General features: G+C 45.1%; 1 pseudogene; it reads right to left on the bottom strand.

Moving 5' to 3' along the window:
• Nucleotides 1-16,504, bottom strand: part of LOC114052994 — a 23,862-nt pseudogene extending 7,358 nt beyond the window's left edge.
• Between the last annotated feature and the right edge of the window lie 204 nt (nt 16,505-16,708).

Raw genomic sequence — 16,708 nt, 5'->3', positions numbered from 1 at the left:
TTCTCTCCCTCCTTCCTTCTCTCCCTCCTTCCCTCCCTCTTTTCCTTCCTTCCTTCTCTCCCTCCTTCCTTCCTCCCTCTCTTCCTTCCTTCCCATCCTGGGAAGGCCAAGGTGACACATTTGGTCAGTGGCAGTGCCACAGATTGTCACAAGACAACCGAGTAGATATTTGTCCCCTTCCCTCAGACTCCTCACGTCCACCTTTCCCCTAATTTCCCACACTAACCAGCGTGGGGAGGTGCCATTCCCGTCCAGCCCCGCCTCCCGGGAGGCACCGCTGCTGTGGGTGTTTGCCTTACAAGTGAAGCTGTGGAAATCCCCGCTGCCTGGGTCCACAGCAGCCGAGCAGGTTTTTTGTTAGACTTTTGGGAAGCACAGGACCTTCATTTAGTCACATACTCCAAACCCCACCTCTCCCCACCCACATATTTCAAATGTGGCACCTGAGGCCCCTCGTGGAGAAATGGTTTGTTCAGGGTCATACGAATGGGAAATAACAAAGGCAAGACAAAACCTTTTTGATTTTTCCTTTTTTTTAAAGAAAAGCTCTCATCAGCCCTCTCTGGACTGCAAATAAGAGTATGGCTTTCCATTCTGGGCAGAAATCCAGAGCTTTCCATAGGATCACTGCTTTAGAGCTGGAAGGGAATTCAGAGGTCACCAAGTCGTTATGGATGAGGAAACTGAGGCCAGACTAGGTAAGCGACAGGCCCAGGGTCTGAGGCTGGATTTGAATGCTGGTCTTCCAAAATTCTTTCCGCTTGATTCCATCCCCTCTCTTTCCTGTAGAGCTGTCTCCTCTCCTGCTCCCCTACCAACTCAGCCTGGCCGGCTTTCTCTGGGGTGACACCTGCTCCAGCACTAGGTGTGTGTTGGGGTAGGGAGGGCTAACAAAACTCTTCACAATGCAGATTGCGGCCCCTCTACACCTTGGTAACTGGTGTCAGAGTGCCTGAGGTCCCCAAAGTCACTACCTTGCCTTCAGCCTGGGGAGAAGAGGCTCTGAGTCCAGCCAGGCTGGTGCTTTAATGACCAACACACAATTAGGCCCAGAGTCAAAGCCTTTCCCATTTGGCAGAACCATGATTTGTACAGCGAAATGAGATCAACTCCAGGGCAGAGACTGGTGTCCTTTCTTGTCCTTGTATCCCCCACCAGAGAGGCAGCTCAGGGCAGGGGGAAGGGATCTAGATTTGGAGCCAGAGTACCCGAGCTTTGTTTGAGCTGCCTCATTTCTTTTGTGATCTTGGGCAAATTGTTTCTCTCCCATGGGCCCCAGGGTCCTCATCTGTCAAATGAGAGGTTGGACTATTGCCCCAGGCAGCTCTCTAAGGTATGCAGTGGGTTTGGATCTGCTTTGATGGTGAAAGTTCCATCCCTGGTGGTCCCATAGACCAGTGAAGGCCCAATCTCAGTCCCCAAAACCCAGTGCCCTATATTTAGTAGGCCCTTAATAAATGCTTATTGTGTTCACTATATGGCCTCTGAGAAGCCAGGACTGCCTCCATGCCAGGATGAGGCATTAAGGGAGGACTCTCGTGGAGGCCTGCCACACCTTCATCTCCCTGAATTTGTCACTGACTCCCTCTCAGTTTTTGTCTGTCTCTGTCTCTCTGCAGTGCTCTCCTCTCAGATAGGAGTCCAAGGAATGTGGGCTAATCAACTAATTCAAGTTAAAGTGGAAAAGACTGATGGATAATAACTGGATATGTTACTGTCCCCAGATTCTTTGCATTTTAAAATAGGACTGCTCTTAATCTGAAGGAATGAATCTCATGTTGGTGCTTCAGCCCTGATAGAGAGGGAGATGGGGGAGGGGTCCTCCCTGACCCTCAGGGAACAAGTCATGTCCTGTAGGTATGGGTCTTGCTCTAAGAGGCATTTAGGATGTGGTGAGAAAGGAAGGGGCCTTCCTGGGGTGGTCAGAGATATTAGAGACGCAGTATAACAAATAGAGAGGGGCCTCAGAATCAAGAACACCTGCATTCAAATACTACTGCCTCTGACCATTCTGGTGGTGTGACTCTGGGAAAGTCCCTAAGCCCTCCTCTGTGTACCCAGGGAATTTTCCAAGAGAAGAAAGTTGCAGAGCAGGTGATGAATGCCTTGGTGCCACTGGTCTTCCCTGGGAGCTCCTGGTCTTTGAAATCCAAAGTTACCTGTATGCAAAGTCCTCTGAAGTAGTCTAAAGCCAAGCTTCCCAGGGAGACACTGTTTTCTGCCCCTTCACTGTTAATCCAGATAAGGAGGTGGTAAGAACGTTGGCTCCAGGGGATGCTGTCCTTGCTTCGGACAGTGGCAGGTCAAGGGAAGGGGACTGGAGACCCAGGTCAGAAGCAGAGGGACACCTACCACAGTCACTGCCTTCCACTCGGTGGTTTCATCCTCATGGGGGTGAAGCCCCCAGTGCCACCTGCTCTGCAGGACCTAGAACACAGGTTCTATGGAAACACTGGACTTGGGTTTCCAAGAAACTTGGACTGCTCCCCTAGATCTCTCCAGAATGGTGAGGCCTTTTCTTGGCTTCAGTGGGACACCTGAAAATGAAGTGAAATAAGTTAAAGAGATTCAGACCGAAAGGGAAGGAAGGAAGGAAGGAAGGAAAGAAGGAAGGAAGGCAAGAAGAAAGGAAAGAAGGGAGGAAGGAAGGAGGGACGGAAGGCAAGACAAAAGAGAGGGAGAGAGGAAGGAAAGATTGGAGGGAGGAGGGGAGGATGGAAGAAGAAAGGAAAGAATGAAGGAAGAATCGGAGGAATGGAGGAAGAAAGGGATAAAAAAGAGAGGAAGAAAAAGAGGGAGGGAGGGAGGAAGAGGGAGAGACAGAGGGAGGAAGGGAGGGATGATGTAAGAGAATTAATGAAAGAAAGAAAGAGTGAAGAAAGAGGAAGGAAGGAAGGGAGAAGGCCAAAGCAGTAGAAGGAAGAGAGAAGAAAACAAAGATGTTCCAGACTTCATGGTTATCTGTGACAGGCTTTGTGAGCTGTTTGTGCGGAGATCAATATGGAAGCTTCTGCATAGCCACTGTGCCTCATTTCTGTACAGATGTTGGAAAGATGGAGAAAAAAAAAGCCCAGGTATTTAACAAGATGTGTTCAAAGTGTCCCCATGCTCACGACTGTCTCCACTTAGAAGTGAGACAAAGCAGCTTCTGGAAAGCTGCCTCTTTCAGGTAATGAACTAGGGGGAATCTCAGGAACAGACTAAGGTGAGAGAAAATTAGGTAAAGGCTGGTGGCCGGCAGGCTGGCCTCCATGCTGGCCTCCATGCTTGCACAAGTGGGGAGGGGCAGTGGTGCCCTCCCCGGCCTGTGAAACCCAAACCATTAGGGCGCACACCCAGGACACCCAGGAATTTTGCTTATTTTGCTAAGGTAATCATTTATTGAAAATCACAATGGACGTTTTTATTTGTATTCATTGATTGAAAGAAACAAAAGTGTTAACTAACTTATTATTTAAAAAAAAATAACAAGCTTTTCCTAAAAACGAGAGAAGAAATACCAGATTATTTTTGGATGTAGGTGAGCTGCCCCTGACACACTGAGCAGAGCCTGTAGGCCAGCTCTCCCAGCCCCTTGCTCTGCTCTCCTCTCCTGGTGTCCCATCTTCCCCAGCCGTGCCCCATTCTCCTTGGTTCACAAGCTCTGCCGCAGGCACGGTATCCTTGGCTATCGTCCACCCCACCCTCCCCTGGGCATCCATGCATGACTCAGGATAGGCTCCAGAGTGTCAGCTTTTTGCCTCTGTTCATGTGGTCCGGGGTCTGGCAGGTGTGCCCGCCAGCATTGGAGCAGCATTTCCTGTTCCCCGGGCATTCAGGGCCCCCCTTGCAGCTCTGCACACAGGCGGTGGCAAAGCTGGACGCCCTGGCTGAGGGCGGGCAGTCTCCTTGCTTGACTGTCGTCAGGGTCCTCAGTAACTCACAGCTGGTTAGGCACTCATGTTGAGTCTGGGAAGAACGTGCCAGCTTAAAGGAGGGTTAAAGGGTGAAATCATTCAATTAAATGAAGATTTCTTAAGGGCTTTGCATGTGAAAGACAGTCTGCTTGATGCCAGCAACCCAAGGAGAAAGACGAGACTCTTTGGAAGGGAGACCCTGGAGCACGGCAGACTGGGGGATAGGACAGTCTTGTACTGTGAGAGACTCAGGCTGAGCAGCCGGGGCCTTCACAACATTGACAGTTGGAAGAGGCCTTGGCAGCCACACTGTCCAACTCCCCACCCCACCCCCAAGTCCAAACCCTACTCTGATGTCCTGGTCAAGTAGTCATAGCTTCTGCTCAGAGACATTCAAGGAGGAGTCCTATGCATGGACCAACGTTTATTAAACACTATACGTGAGGGACCCTCCATTGGTGTGAGGATGGTACTGGAGGAATGAATGGCTGGGAAGCAAGCGGGGCCAGTCATGTAGTGAGAGGAAGGGTTAACTGATAACAGCCTTTGTGCTCCATGGATAGTTACCCAAAGGCAAGGGGAACTGAGGAGAGACCACATGGTGGCCCCCTTGCGGCAGACTTATGGAAAGACATGGGCAGGAGTCACAAGGGCCTGGAGATGGAATGATTGGTATCTTTGGAGGGAGGGTCATAATCATCTTTATCATTATCACCATCATCATTATCATAATCTCATCTCCTAGAAGCAACGAGGCCTAGTGCTTAGAGAGCTCAAAGTCAGGAAGAGTTGAATTCAAATTCTACCTCTGACATTAATCAGCTCCATGGCCCTCAGCGACTCACTTGACCTTCCATTGCTCTGGGTAGCTCTCTAAGAAAGTGCCAAACTCCATTGGTAAATGGGGTTTCCTAGGCTTATGAAATCGTAGTAATCCCCTAATAATAATGATAGTTGACATTTACATGGCTCCGTAAGGTGTGAGAAACACTACCCATGTTCTTTCCCTGAGATTCCCAACAATTTTGTGCAATAGGAGGTGCTACGGTTACCCCACTTAACAGATATCAGAAGGATTCCAGTACTGGATGGAATGAGTGGAAGGCCCTGGGCTTGGTGGAGGGGGGGGGGGGGGATAGAAGAATCATATAACAGGCCTTGTCCCCCAGGGGCTTATCTTCGAGTTTGGGGAAAGACTTGTCCACAAATCAGTATAATATAAGTCAGGAGGGAATAAGGCATCAGAGAGGTTAAAAAAGGGATCCCCTTGGAAGAGAGAGGGTTTGATTGTGCCCAGCACATATTTGGTGCTTAATAAATGATTGTTGACTTGACTGGTAGGATTTTTAAAATTTTAATTTTTGGTCTAAGTGGCAGATCTGAAAGGAGAAGCCGTCAATCTACGGTGAGGTTTAATTTTTTTTAAGTCTGTGACTCCCCATTTCCAGTACTTAGCCCCTTTATTAGTGTCTGGGAGACTGGGAGGGCTCAGAAGAAATCTTTGCACATATTTGACATGTTCATCCATGGTTAGAAAACTGATGCATGAGATGTAAAAAAATTCTCCCCCAAACTCCCCTTTAGTTTATGTCTGTGACCTACCTGGCCCCAGTTTTGGCTGATCCTGGAATACATTTTTCATGATAAAAGTCTTCCCCCTTTCCCCACCACCTCTCAATTAATCATAAAAAGTCAGGACATTTCTATTGACTCAATTCATCAACCAAAAGGATAAAGTTGGGCATGAATACATCTTCCTTCAAATTGAGAAGATTATAAGACTTTGCCCACTGAATAAAAGCAAATGGCAGGACGTAGGCGACATCTTGTGATTGTCTGACACAGACACACGTCTGGGCCTTTGATTCAGAATTTGATTAGTCCAATGGTGAGCTCAGTCAGGTGCTGACTGAACCAGTGTAGTGGTGAACAGGGAGAGATGGACTTTGGTGCATTCCAGTCAAGCTCCCCAGTTGTGGAATGTGTTCTTGGGGAGAAGACTCAGTCTCTGTCTCTCTCTGTCTGTCCCCTCCATCTCTCTTTGTCTCTCTCCCTCTCTTCCCTAGCCCCTGTCTCTGTCTCTATGAACCTCTCCCCCTCACCCCCACCCCCTGTTCTCTCTCTCTCTCTCCCCTGCCACCTCTCTCTGTTTCTCTCTCTGCCTGTCTCTCTCCCTCTCTTCCCCAGCCCCTGGCTCTCTGTCTTTCTGAGCCTCTCCCCTCCTTTTTCTCTGCTGCACTGCACCCCCACCCCCACCCCATTGATCTTGTCACTGGAGAGACTGAACACAGACAAAGAGGGCACAGACTTATGTCAGGCCTAAATAAGAAAAAAACTGGCGCTGGTACTGCCCAGCAGCTGTAGCTTCCAAGCACAGGGACACTCTTGTGCCAGAGGTGGATGTAAAGGAGAAAGGACAGAATTACCGCACGTATCTCCCAACACTGATTTTTCAGGGTATCCACCAGGGTTCTGCATGGTTTCAAACACTGCAAAAGTCAAATAGAAGGATTATCACCAACAACCCATCCTTCCCTCCTCCAAGTCCTATCCCCCCAACCCACCCTTGCCCCTGGGCTGCATGCTGAGGGGCCTGACTGTCCCTCTGGTCTGTAGCCCATTGCTCAAATCCAACAGAGACATGGGGGACCCAGTAAGATGCTGTCTGTGCAGTGCTATGACTCAGAGGTGGAATCATGCTGCAGGGGCAACCCCAGGGTGTGTGTGTGTGTGTGTGTGTGTGTGTGTGTGTGTGTGTGTGTGTGACTTACAGAGAAAAAGAGCAGTGATTCAACAGCTCTGTTTATTCAGCTTTGAGTATATGTGTAGCTGAAAGGGACATTCAGCCAGGGTTTGAAAGTGGACAAGTCATTTTCTTTCCCCAAAGAATTGTACATATGCACAAATGGACTCCATCTCTCTGCCAGTCTCTCTTGCCCTCTCTTTTCCCTCTCTGGCTCTTTCTCTCCCTCACACACAGTCACACACAACAATAATAACAACTGTCATTCATATAGGTCTCAGAAAATTCTTTTATAGTCTTCATTCCACATGATCCTTACTAGAAAAAAAAACCCAAACTGTGAAGGAAATGCTATGGTTATCACCCCCATTTTGTAGATGAGGAAATGGAGACTCAGAGAAATGAAATGATTTGCCCAGCTAGTATCTTGATATTTGAGCCTAGATCACCCTGACTCCAGTTCTAGCATACTATACACTATCTTATGCTACCTTATCCCATGTATACCTTATAGTACATGTATATACTGTTCTTCCTTCTTATGTACTTGGGTTGGGTCCCCAGAGGGCTGACTGCTAGTTCATGTTTTAGGGGTAAACCTGTGGGTCTGTACTCCTAACATCAGAGCTCATGAGCCCCCACCAGCATGCTTGCCATGAACAATCAGCTTGTAGACACAATTCTTAACAAAGGCATTCACTGAGATGAGATAGTAAAGGTGGTAGCTATAAAACATTCTCCCCATAAACCTAGGGAGCACTTTCCCACAGATACACAGAGTATCCAAAGGAAGGGTAGACTCAAACTCAGAGCACAATAGTAGTGAAGCATACATATGGCAGACACCTGTGGCAAAAGCAAAATCACAATTCCTGGTATTGAAAGGTCTGACAATCTCTTCTCTCTTTGTAGGGTTCTGATTCCATTCCCCTTGGCTAAGGCTTCTCTGCTGCGTGGGTTACTTAGTTCCCAGTGTCTGTTCCTTTCCACCACTCAACTCTTGACTGCCAGGGGTGGCTCTCTACTGCCAGCGGTCCCACTTCTGGAAGTGCTTCCTCCTTCGAGTGACTGTTTCTCTGTGTCCATGCCTGTCTAGAAAGTGTGTCTCTGCTCCCTGCTGGATACAGTGTCTCCTAATGGCCCAGTAGCTTTGCTACACATGACGTAGCCAGTGTGAGGAGAGTTGAGAGAGAAGTCTCCTTCCACTAAGGGTGATTCCCTTTTAGAGTCTGGATTCTTTTTCTTTCACCTCTGACTCAAACTGATGAATTGTCCAACTACTAGATGGTTAATTTGTTTAAATAGATCTAAGGGGCACAATTTATTTTCTCAGCTAATCACGAGATGTTTCCTGTGTGCTACTCAGTGGTTAGAAAGTGGTTTTATGATGTCAAAACTTGAAATCCATTTCTCTGTGACTTCTATATATGACCCCTACTTCTTTCTGGGGCTAAGAACAACATACCAGAGTAGAGCAAACAAGAGAACATTTAGGTTGGAGTAATGCGAGGGAGGACAGATAGAGAATCCCTGTTTCCCACACTTTGAAAGGCTGGCATGTGAATGGGAGATTACATTGAGCCTGTATGTGTCCTGAAGGAAAAGACAGAAGTGATGGGATGATGTTGCCAATAAGCAGATTTCAGTTAAGTAGATTTCTGTGGAGAAGAATCTTCCTAACCATCCCACTATCTCTGAAAAAGGATGAGTCTTTCATCAATTGGGACCTCTTTGATTATGCCAGTACCCATTTATTCAAGGGTTCATGCCAGAATGATAAAGCTTGTCAAAGGGACTGACTTTAGTTCCATCCTCTTACTCAGGCATACAGTGTCTGTCATGGAAAAAAAAAACATTAGGATAGAAGAGGGACTAGATGTGAGACTTCTCTAGTACAGTGAACTCCTAGGTGGAAAAACTCTCTCCACTAATGTAGATTGCTGCCTTCTCTGCAACTGAGTCTTAGACAGTAGCCCAAGTTGCTTTAATTGACAGTTGCTTAAATGACTTGCCCGGCATGTCAGAAATGGCAGAGGTTTGGTCTGAGGGAAGGGCAAACACCTCCAAGCCTGATCTTCAGAATCAACAAACAATAAGCCCTGGGGGCAGCTTGGGTTAGGAGGTAGCCTCAGCCTTAGGAATTCTCATGTTGTGGACAGTGTGGGGGTCTGACAGCTGAGCAGGAGAAGACTGAAGGACCTTCCACTATGGAGGGGCGCCAAGCACAGTTGTGCTGACCAGACATGTCCCAAAACAAAATAAAACAAAAAGAAGTAAAAATGAGAAAGATCCCAACCACAGATAGCTACTATGGGGATAGAGATCTGGGTTCATACTCAGGAGAAGAAAATGGAGCTACAATGAAAAATGTCTAGTGGTCCCAAGCACAAAAGGAGTTCTTGGAAGAACTTTGAAAGGACTTTAAAAATCGAATAAGAGAGATGGAGGAAAAATTAGAAAAAAAAATTAAGAGCAATCCAAGAAAATTATGAAAAGAAAGTCAACCAACTTGAAATAGAGAATCAAAAACTTAAAGAAGAAAGTAATTCCTTGGAAGTTAGAATTGGGCAAAGGGAAGCTAATGATGTTCTAAGACACTAAGAAATAATAAAACAAAATCAAAAGAATGAAAAAATAAAAGAAAATGTGAAAACATCTCATCAGAATAACAACTCCTTTACAGAAAAGATTGAGGAGAAATAATATAAGAATAGTTGGACTACCTGAAAATTACAATAAAAAAAGAATCTTGATACACCATTGCAAGAATTATCAAGGAAAATTGCCCTAAAAATCTGGAACAAGAAGTCAAAGCAGAAATAGAAAAAAAAATCCACTGATCACCACCTGAAAGAGATCCCAGGAAGAAAATTTACAGGAATATCATAGCCAAATTTCAAAGTTCCCAGGTTAAGGAGAAAATATTGGAAGCAACAAGAAAAAACAATTTAAATATCATGGAGCTTTAATAAGGATTACTCAAGATTTAGCAGCTACTACATTGAAGGACCATAGAATATTATATTTCATAGAACGAAAGAGCTGGGGTTATTACCAAGGGTAACTTACTAAGCTTGAAAGAAAAAAAAAATGGACATTCAGCAAATTGAAAGAATTTCAAGTATTTGTGACAAAAACAGCAGAACTTAAGGGAAAATTCAACATATGCATCCAGGAGAAATATAAGGTAAACATTAAAGACCAATTAAAGGGACTCAACAAGGTCAAGTTGTTTACTTCTTATATGTGAAAATATCCATACTTTCATGACTGTCATTACTTTGATAGTTTGAAAAAAAAACCAACTTGGGCTGAGCTGAATATGATGGGGTGATTCTAAAAAAACAAAACTGTGTAGGGAGATAAAAAGGAGTAATTATCTCATACAAATGAAGCACAAAAGGAAAAATTGATAAAGAAGAAGCTAGAGGGGAAGGCGGGTAGTGCTGGAACCATACTCTCATCAGGAATGGGTTAAAGAGGGAACAACATTTATACATATATATTATATCTATATATCTATATATCTAGAAGGGTATAAAAGTCTTCTAAATTCAGAAAGAAATAAGAGGGCAAGGGGACAGAGTGGAGGGGAGAGGATAAGGGAGGGTCTCTTGGAGGGGTGGGTAGGTTAAGGAATAGGAGGGCAAGGTAGAGGGTAAAGCAGAGGAATGAGGAGGGATAGGAATAGGGTGAGAAGGATGAAGAGGAAAAATAGGAAGGAGGAAAATACACAACAAGTAACTAAAGTTTAGAATGTGAATGGGATAAGTTTACTCATAAAACAGAAATGGATAGCAGAATGGATTAAACATTTGAATTCAACAATATGTTGCTTTCAGGAAATGCTACAAAAATGAGTGATACATGCACAGATAAAATAAAGGTCAGGAGTATAATTTATCATGTACAAAAAGCAAGAGGTAGTAATCATGATCTCAAACAAAATTAAAGCTAAAATAGATTTAATCAAAAGAGAAAAATAAGGAAACTATATTGTGTGTCTGCAATACTATTCAGTACTGTTTTAGACCATTTAAAATAACTAGACAGTATAAAATACCTGAAAGTATACCTGTCAAAACAGACACAGGTATTATATGAACAGAAACATTAAACACTTTTTATACAAATAAAGTTAGATCTAAATAATTGGAGTAATATTTATTGTTCATGGGTAAGTAAAGCTAATATAAAAATGACAATTTTATCTAACTAATCTATTTAATGCCATCACAGTTAAATTACTAAAAATTATCTTACTGAATTAGAAAAAAATAATAACAAAGTTCATTTGGAAGAACAAAAGGTCAGGAATTTCAAAGAAACCAGGGGAAAAAAGATGTAAAGAAAGCAGATTCAGTACACTTTAAATTATATTAAAAGGTGAAAGCATTGTTGAAGTGTAAAATGGAAAATTTTGACTACTTTAAATTGAAATTTTCTTGTCTAAATAAAACCTCTGCAGACCAGAATAGAAGAAATGCAGAAAATTGTGGGAAACTTTCATAGACAATCTCTCAGATAGGATGTGATTGGGTTGGAATATTGCTGTTGTGTAGGAAATGATGAGTTGCTTGATTTGGAAAGACCTGGACTTACGAAGGAAGATGCTGCCTACCTTCAGAAAAACAGATGACAAGTAGAAATTAGCATAGTCCAGTCTTACACATATGTGTATGTTTATAGATATCTATGTCTATGTCCATGTCTATGTATGTCTATACATATATATATCTGTGCTTCATTGTAACCGTCTTTAGGGCAGGGGTGGGGGAGAGTGAAGGGGAAAAATAAAATAAAAAGTGCACAGCCGAGAACAGAAGAAAACTGACAAGGAAGCAAAGAAAAGCTGGGCAACTTTGAAAACCTTATATAACCTTATGTAGGCTTTCTTGAAATGGAAATTTATTGTTTTATAGTGAATCTTCTCTTATGTTCTGCTGTATACATGGCAATGTTTTTTTTTCCTTTTCTCATTTTCTATTTAAATTTAAAATATAAATTTACAAAAAAAAAAAAAAGAAAGAAAAGAAAAAAAGAAACTGTATCTATATCAAGATGAGTGTGTCCAGGCTTGGAGGTGACCTTGTGAAGTCCTAGGTCATTATACTCAGACTGAATGGTGCCAAAGCAGGAGTCCTTGGTAACTGCTCCCGTTCTCTGGGAGAAGATGCCCACTAGAGAGAGGACTGGCCCAAACCTGGGCCACTTTGCAAAGGACACGTACTGGGAGTTGTTTGAATGGTGCAGAGCCAAGGGGAAATGTAAAATGTCTAGTAGGGAATCCCAGAAATTGCTGTGCATTTAGCTGGCTTTTAGCAACAATCTCCCAGCTGGGTATAACAGAAGTTAGCATGACTGCTTTTTGAGTTTGTCTCACTATCAAGACACATTTGTGAATGTCTTTTATGTTTTGTGTTTACATCTTTTGTGTGTAGGAAATACGTAGCTGAACCGTATTTGATTTCTTTCCTTCAATGAATATCCTTCTACCCCCGGCTTTTGGGGAAAACATTAGACACGAACCCAAACCCAAGCTATAAGTAAGTCATCCCTGAGTTGGAAGTTTAATGAACTGAAGAGTCAGAGAAAAGGAAGCCTGACCTCCTTCTGTTAGAGTCCAGGTTCCCCAAGGATTGAGCCCAATTGGACGGCATGTGTGGGTCCAGATCAGAGAGGGAGAGACAGAGTATAAGACCAAAGCCCATATGGTGTCATTAATGTTAAAAGTTATTACATAGAGTTTTACGTGCTTTGTTCTTAATTTTAAAAGCAGATGAGTAGAATGTTTCATATTATCCCCCTTGCTTTGACTATTCAGTTGCTATTTTATGAATTTTATTTTCATTTTTTATTTCCTTAGTTGCTTTTATCCTTCAGTTGGACAAAGAGTCTTCTTTTCCCCTCTCCTCCCTCTTCTACACCCACAGTTATGTAACACTGGAGGCTAATATTCAGAGGGCTGACCTTATTCACTAAAAGATTTTCAATAATCAAATAATAATAATAGTTATAGCTCATATTTCCAGAGCACCTTGAGATACGCAGAGCCCTTTACCGGTGTCATCTCCTAGCATCCTCACACCAGCCCTGGGAGGGAAGCGCTATTACTACCACCGAGGCACAGAGAGATTAAGTAGCTTGCCTAGAGCGATGCGAGGTTCAAACTCAGGTCTTCCTTATTCCAAGTCCAGGGTTCTCGCCGCTGTTCTACCTAGAAGTACTCACTGCACTGCTCCTATTGTGACTTCACCATGACTACCTCTTCATTTTTCTGTGGTAATTTAGTGTTTGCAAAGTGTGTTTTCCATCATGATCTGATGGAGAACGGAGGTGGCTGTTTCTCCGCCTAGCTTTGTGGCGGAGAAAATGGAAACTTCAAGAGGTTTTGTGGTCGGTCCAGGATCAGTCACCCTGCTCGTGATACAGCATCATTCGACCCAGGTCTCCCGACTCTGGGTCCAACCTGCTTCATCCACAACGCCATGATCAAGGCAAGAAAGGGGACTGATGTGCTTTTGAAAATGTCTTTGTCACTGTTTGTGTAAAGTGACTCAAAACACTCATGAGGCCGTAGACTTAGCACTAGAAGGAGTCTCAGAAGTCATGGAGTCCAATCCCCTCATTTTACAAACGGGGAAACTGAGGCCTTCTGCAGGGTCACAGAGCTAATACATGTTTGAGGCAGGATTTGAACCCGGGTCTTCTGGACTCCAAGTCCAGTGCTCTACCTGCTGCACCACACGACATTCAAGTTGTAACTCCTCTCTAGAGAGGCGGCTGAATCCTGCCTGCTTTCCTGCCCCTCACACGGCAACGGGCTGAGAAGTTGTAAGGCCAGTCCCATTGGCATTTCGCCTGAGGAAGTGGCTTACATTTTTTTTTAGTTTTTCTCATGCTCTCCCTCAGTTTTGAAAGACATAATTAGATGGTAGATTAATCCTGACTCCCTGGATTTCTCTATGAAAACAAAGCAATAACAAAAGCCGGAGCCATCGCGAACAGTTGGCCTTTCTGCTACAGGAATTTCAGGAAGGCTTTGTTTGAATAGAGCAAACAGAGCTGGAAGGCGGGGTCCGAGGTTGGAGTGGGGATCATGCTGCAGTCCCCAGCACGGAAGACCACAGGGCAGGAATGAAATGCTGCCACCCAAGGCTGCCTCAACATGTCCCATCCATTGTGCACAACAGAAACCCATTTATCCCATCGCCCGAGGACAGAAGGGGATTTTGTGTTCCTATTTGGGGACAAAAGGAAAAGCCTATGGAGAGGGAGAGGGGAGAAGCGGGGAAGTATCGTCCATGTCCCAGAACGTGTGGGCACAAGATGCGTTGTTGTGATGAGAGGGAGACCCCCCTTTCTGCTCAGCCCCCACCATCAATGTGGTTCTCAAGTGGGTATTCTGGGAAGGGTGGGGATCTCATCTGCTGCCATCCACTCTCCATGATTCATGCAACAACCCAGTCCATGGATTATTCCGGCCTTTGGCTCCCCTTCCTCCATCTTCCTGACTCCGCCTCACTACTAAAGGGTTGGCCATAATCTTTTACCGCGTATTCCAGTGTCTGGGAGTCTAAGGCAGTGGTCCTCACACGTTTTTGATCTTGCATCCCTAGCAGTGAGCAGCTTTCAAACACTCACCCCAATGTGTTTATACCTGCTTATTCACTTATTTATAAATAACACCCGCGTGGTGCTGTACTAATAATCAGGTACCTATTGAAAGCACTAGATCAATGCCAGCTATTCTCGTATTACAAAACTGAACACAAAAATAGAAATGAAGAAAGGACAAGATAAAGATAAAGTCATCTTTCATCCTCGAGTCGGGAGGGAGACATTGGAGCTGACCGAGTTGCTGATTATTAGTTTGTTTATCCTCTCTTAAGCTATTGTGATAGTCCAGGCAAGACATGAAGAGGGCCTGACCAAGGTGGTGACTGTGTCAGTAGAAAGGAAGGACGTACAGAAGAGATGTTGTGGAGACAGCAACGACATTTGGCAACTGACTCAATTTGTGAGGTGAGAGAGTGAAGAAGCCAAGATGGCGCTGAGGTATGAACTTGCCTGACCGGAAGGTCTGTGGCGCCCTTGAGAGCCATTAGCAAGTTTGGGTGGGGGTGGGTATTGGGAGTAAGACAATATCAGGAGATCTTTTATGCATACGGCAAGCCGGCCAGGCTGGCTAGGTCAGCTTATCCCGTGGGATTGTCTCTGTCTTACCTGAAATGGAAAGAAGGAGATGGGTCTCCTCCCTTGAGGCATAGCCTTCCCTTCAAAGGAAGCTGGTGAACAAGGGCATGGGTGTGCTGGTGGTCAGGGTTAGGCGGGGGGATAGTTTCCTATGCAGCCACTATTGTGGGTAACCCCGGGTTGTAATGGTCCAAAGGGTGCAGAAGAAGAAGGGTGGGAGCTTGTAGCAGAGAGGGAGGGTGTGGAATGGGAGAAGACCGGCGTCTAGGGGGTGGTGTGGTTGAGCCAGACATAAGCCCCATGATTTGTCATCATGGAAGGGCAGTATGCTCCCCATCTTCCCACCTTTGCTTCCTGTGAGGGAAACCAGTGATGGTTTTGTAACATTCACGGTTTGAATTCAATTAGGTTCAGTTTGGTTCAATTCAATTCAACAAGCATTTATTAAATTACCATTATTCTAGAGATACACAGATGGAAAAGGAAATAGTCCCTGCCCTCAAGAGGCTTACTTTCTGCTGGAGGATACAACTCATGCAAAGCTAAGTTAATAAAGTAATTTGGGGGCAGTAAGTACTAACAACATGGGGATCGAGAAAGGCCTCCGTAGAAGGAGGAGGCATCTGATAGAGCTTTGACAGCAGCTAGAGTTTCCAAGATGAGAAGGTGAGGAGAGAGAGCAGTGTAGGCAGGGGGTACAGCCTGTGCAAAGGCATGGAGGTGAGAGAAACTGTCATGTATAAAGATGCTTTGCTTGAACATACGAAGAAGGCTGGCTACTGAGTACCATGCCCCGGGCACCTACAGATGAGGGCAGCAGTGAAGATGTCACACGTGACAGAGTAGCATCCCAGTCCAAGAAGAAGACGTGGCCAGGATGTTCACAGGAACAGTGGCTGCACATGGTGCACCATGATCGACATAAACCCTGCTGAAGGATGGACCCCACGGCTGTGACCATAATCCAGATCCTTACCACTTTTTACCTGGATTATTGTGATAGCCTTCCAAGTGGCCTCCCTGCCTCTGGCCTCTCCCTTCCTTCCCAATCCATCCTTTACCCAGCTCCCAAAAACAATCTCCCCTTGCACAAGTTTGACCGGGTCACTGCCCTCCTCACGAGCCTGCAGGGGCTCCTTATTGCCTCTAGGAGAAAATTCAAAGCCAACGGGCAGCTGTGACCCGAGAGCAAGCGAGAAGAGCTGGAAGCTGAGAGTCGGCTCTGGTGACTGGGTCCCGAGGGAAGGGGGTTTGTTTTCTTCTCTGTCTGGGTTCCCCTCAGATCTGTTTGCTGGCTGTGTTTTGGGCTGACTCTGTTTCTCCATTCCACATAAAATCGTGATCACTCACAATTGTTTGTTATCTTGCCTGTGTATACTGCGGTTGCCTCTGGAGAGTGCGAGTGGGGACGTCTTTGGATGGTTGGCTCTACAGAATTTCATTGGCTGGGAAGTTTCCTTTCCTTCTGGTGCCCAGAGGCCTCCTGGGCCCATGATAAGCTCTAATGAATAATTTGTACGTTTGCATAAACCTCCTCACAGGCAAAGCTTTAAGTGGAACTTTGGGCCTTTTGAGGAGCGAAGGGGGAGGTTTCCATTTCTAAACTAGCGTGCCTGTCGCTGGGTGAGTCAATGGGGCATGGTTTGACGGTGGTGGCTCGAGCACCCATTGCCCGCCCCCCATTTTCAGCTTTTTGCTGGATTGGTACCATTAGGATTGACTTCTCTATTTCCCTAATCTTCATTCCTACTTCCCTACAGGCTCTGCACTCAAACCTCCTTATTAGGTAATTCAGAAAACATCTTCATTTTCCTGGTCGTATAAATAACAAGGCAGTCTCTCAGGGACATCATACTGGCTCTGTCTAAGATGA

The sequence above is a fragment of the Vombatus ursinus genome, unplaced genomic scaffold (assembly GCF_900497805.2).
Source record: "Vombatus ursinus unplaced genomic scaffold, bare-nosed wombat genome assembly UNPS02014810.1, whole genome shotgun sequence".
Lineage (NCBI taxonomy): Eukaryota > Metazoa > Chordata > Mammalia > Diprotodontia > Vombatidae > Vombatus > Vombatus ursinus.
This window is presented reverse-complemented; position numbering and strand designations above follow the sequence as displayed.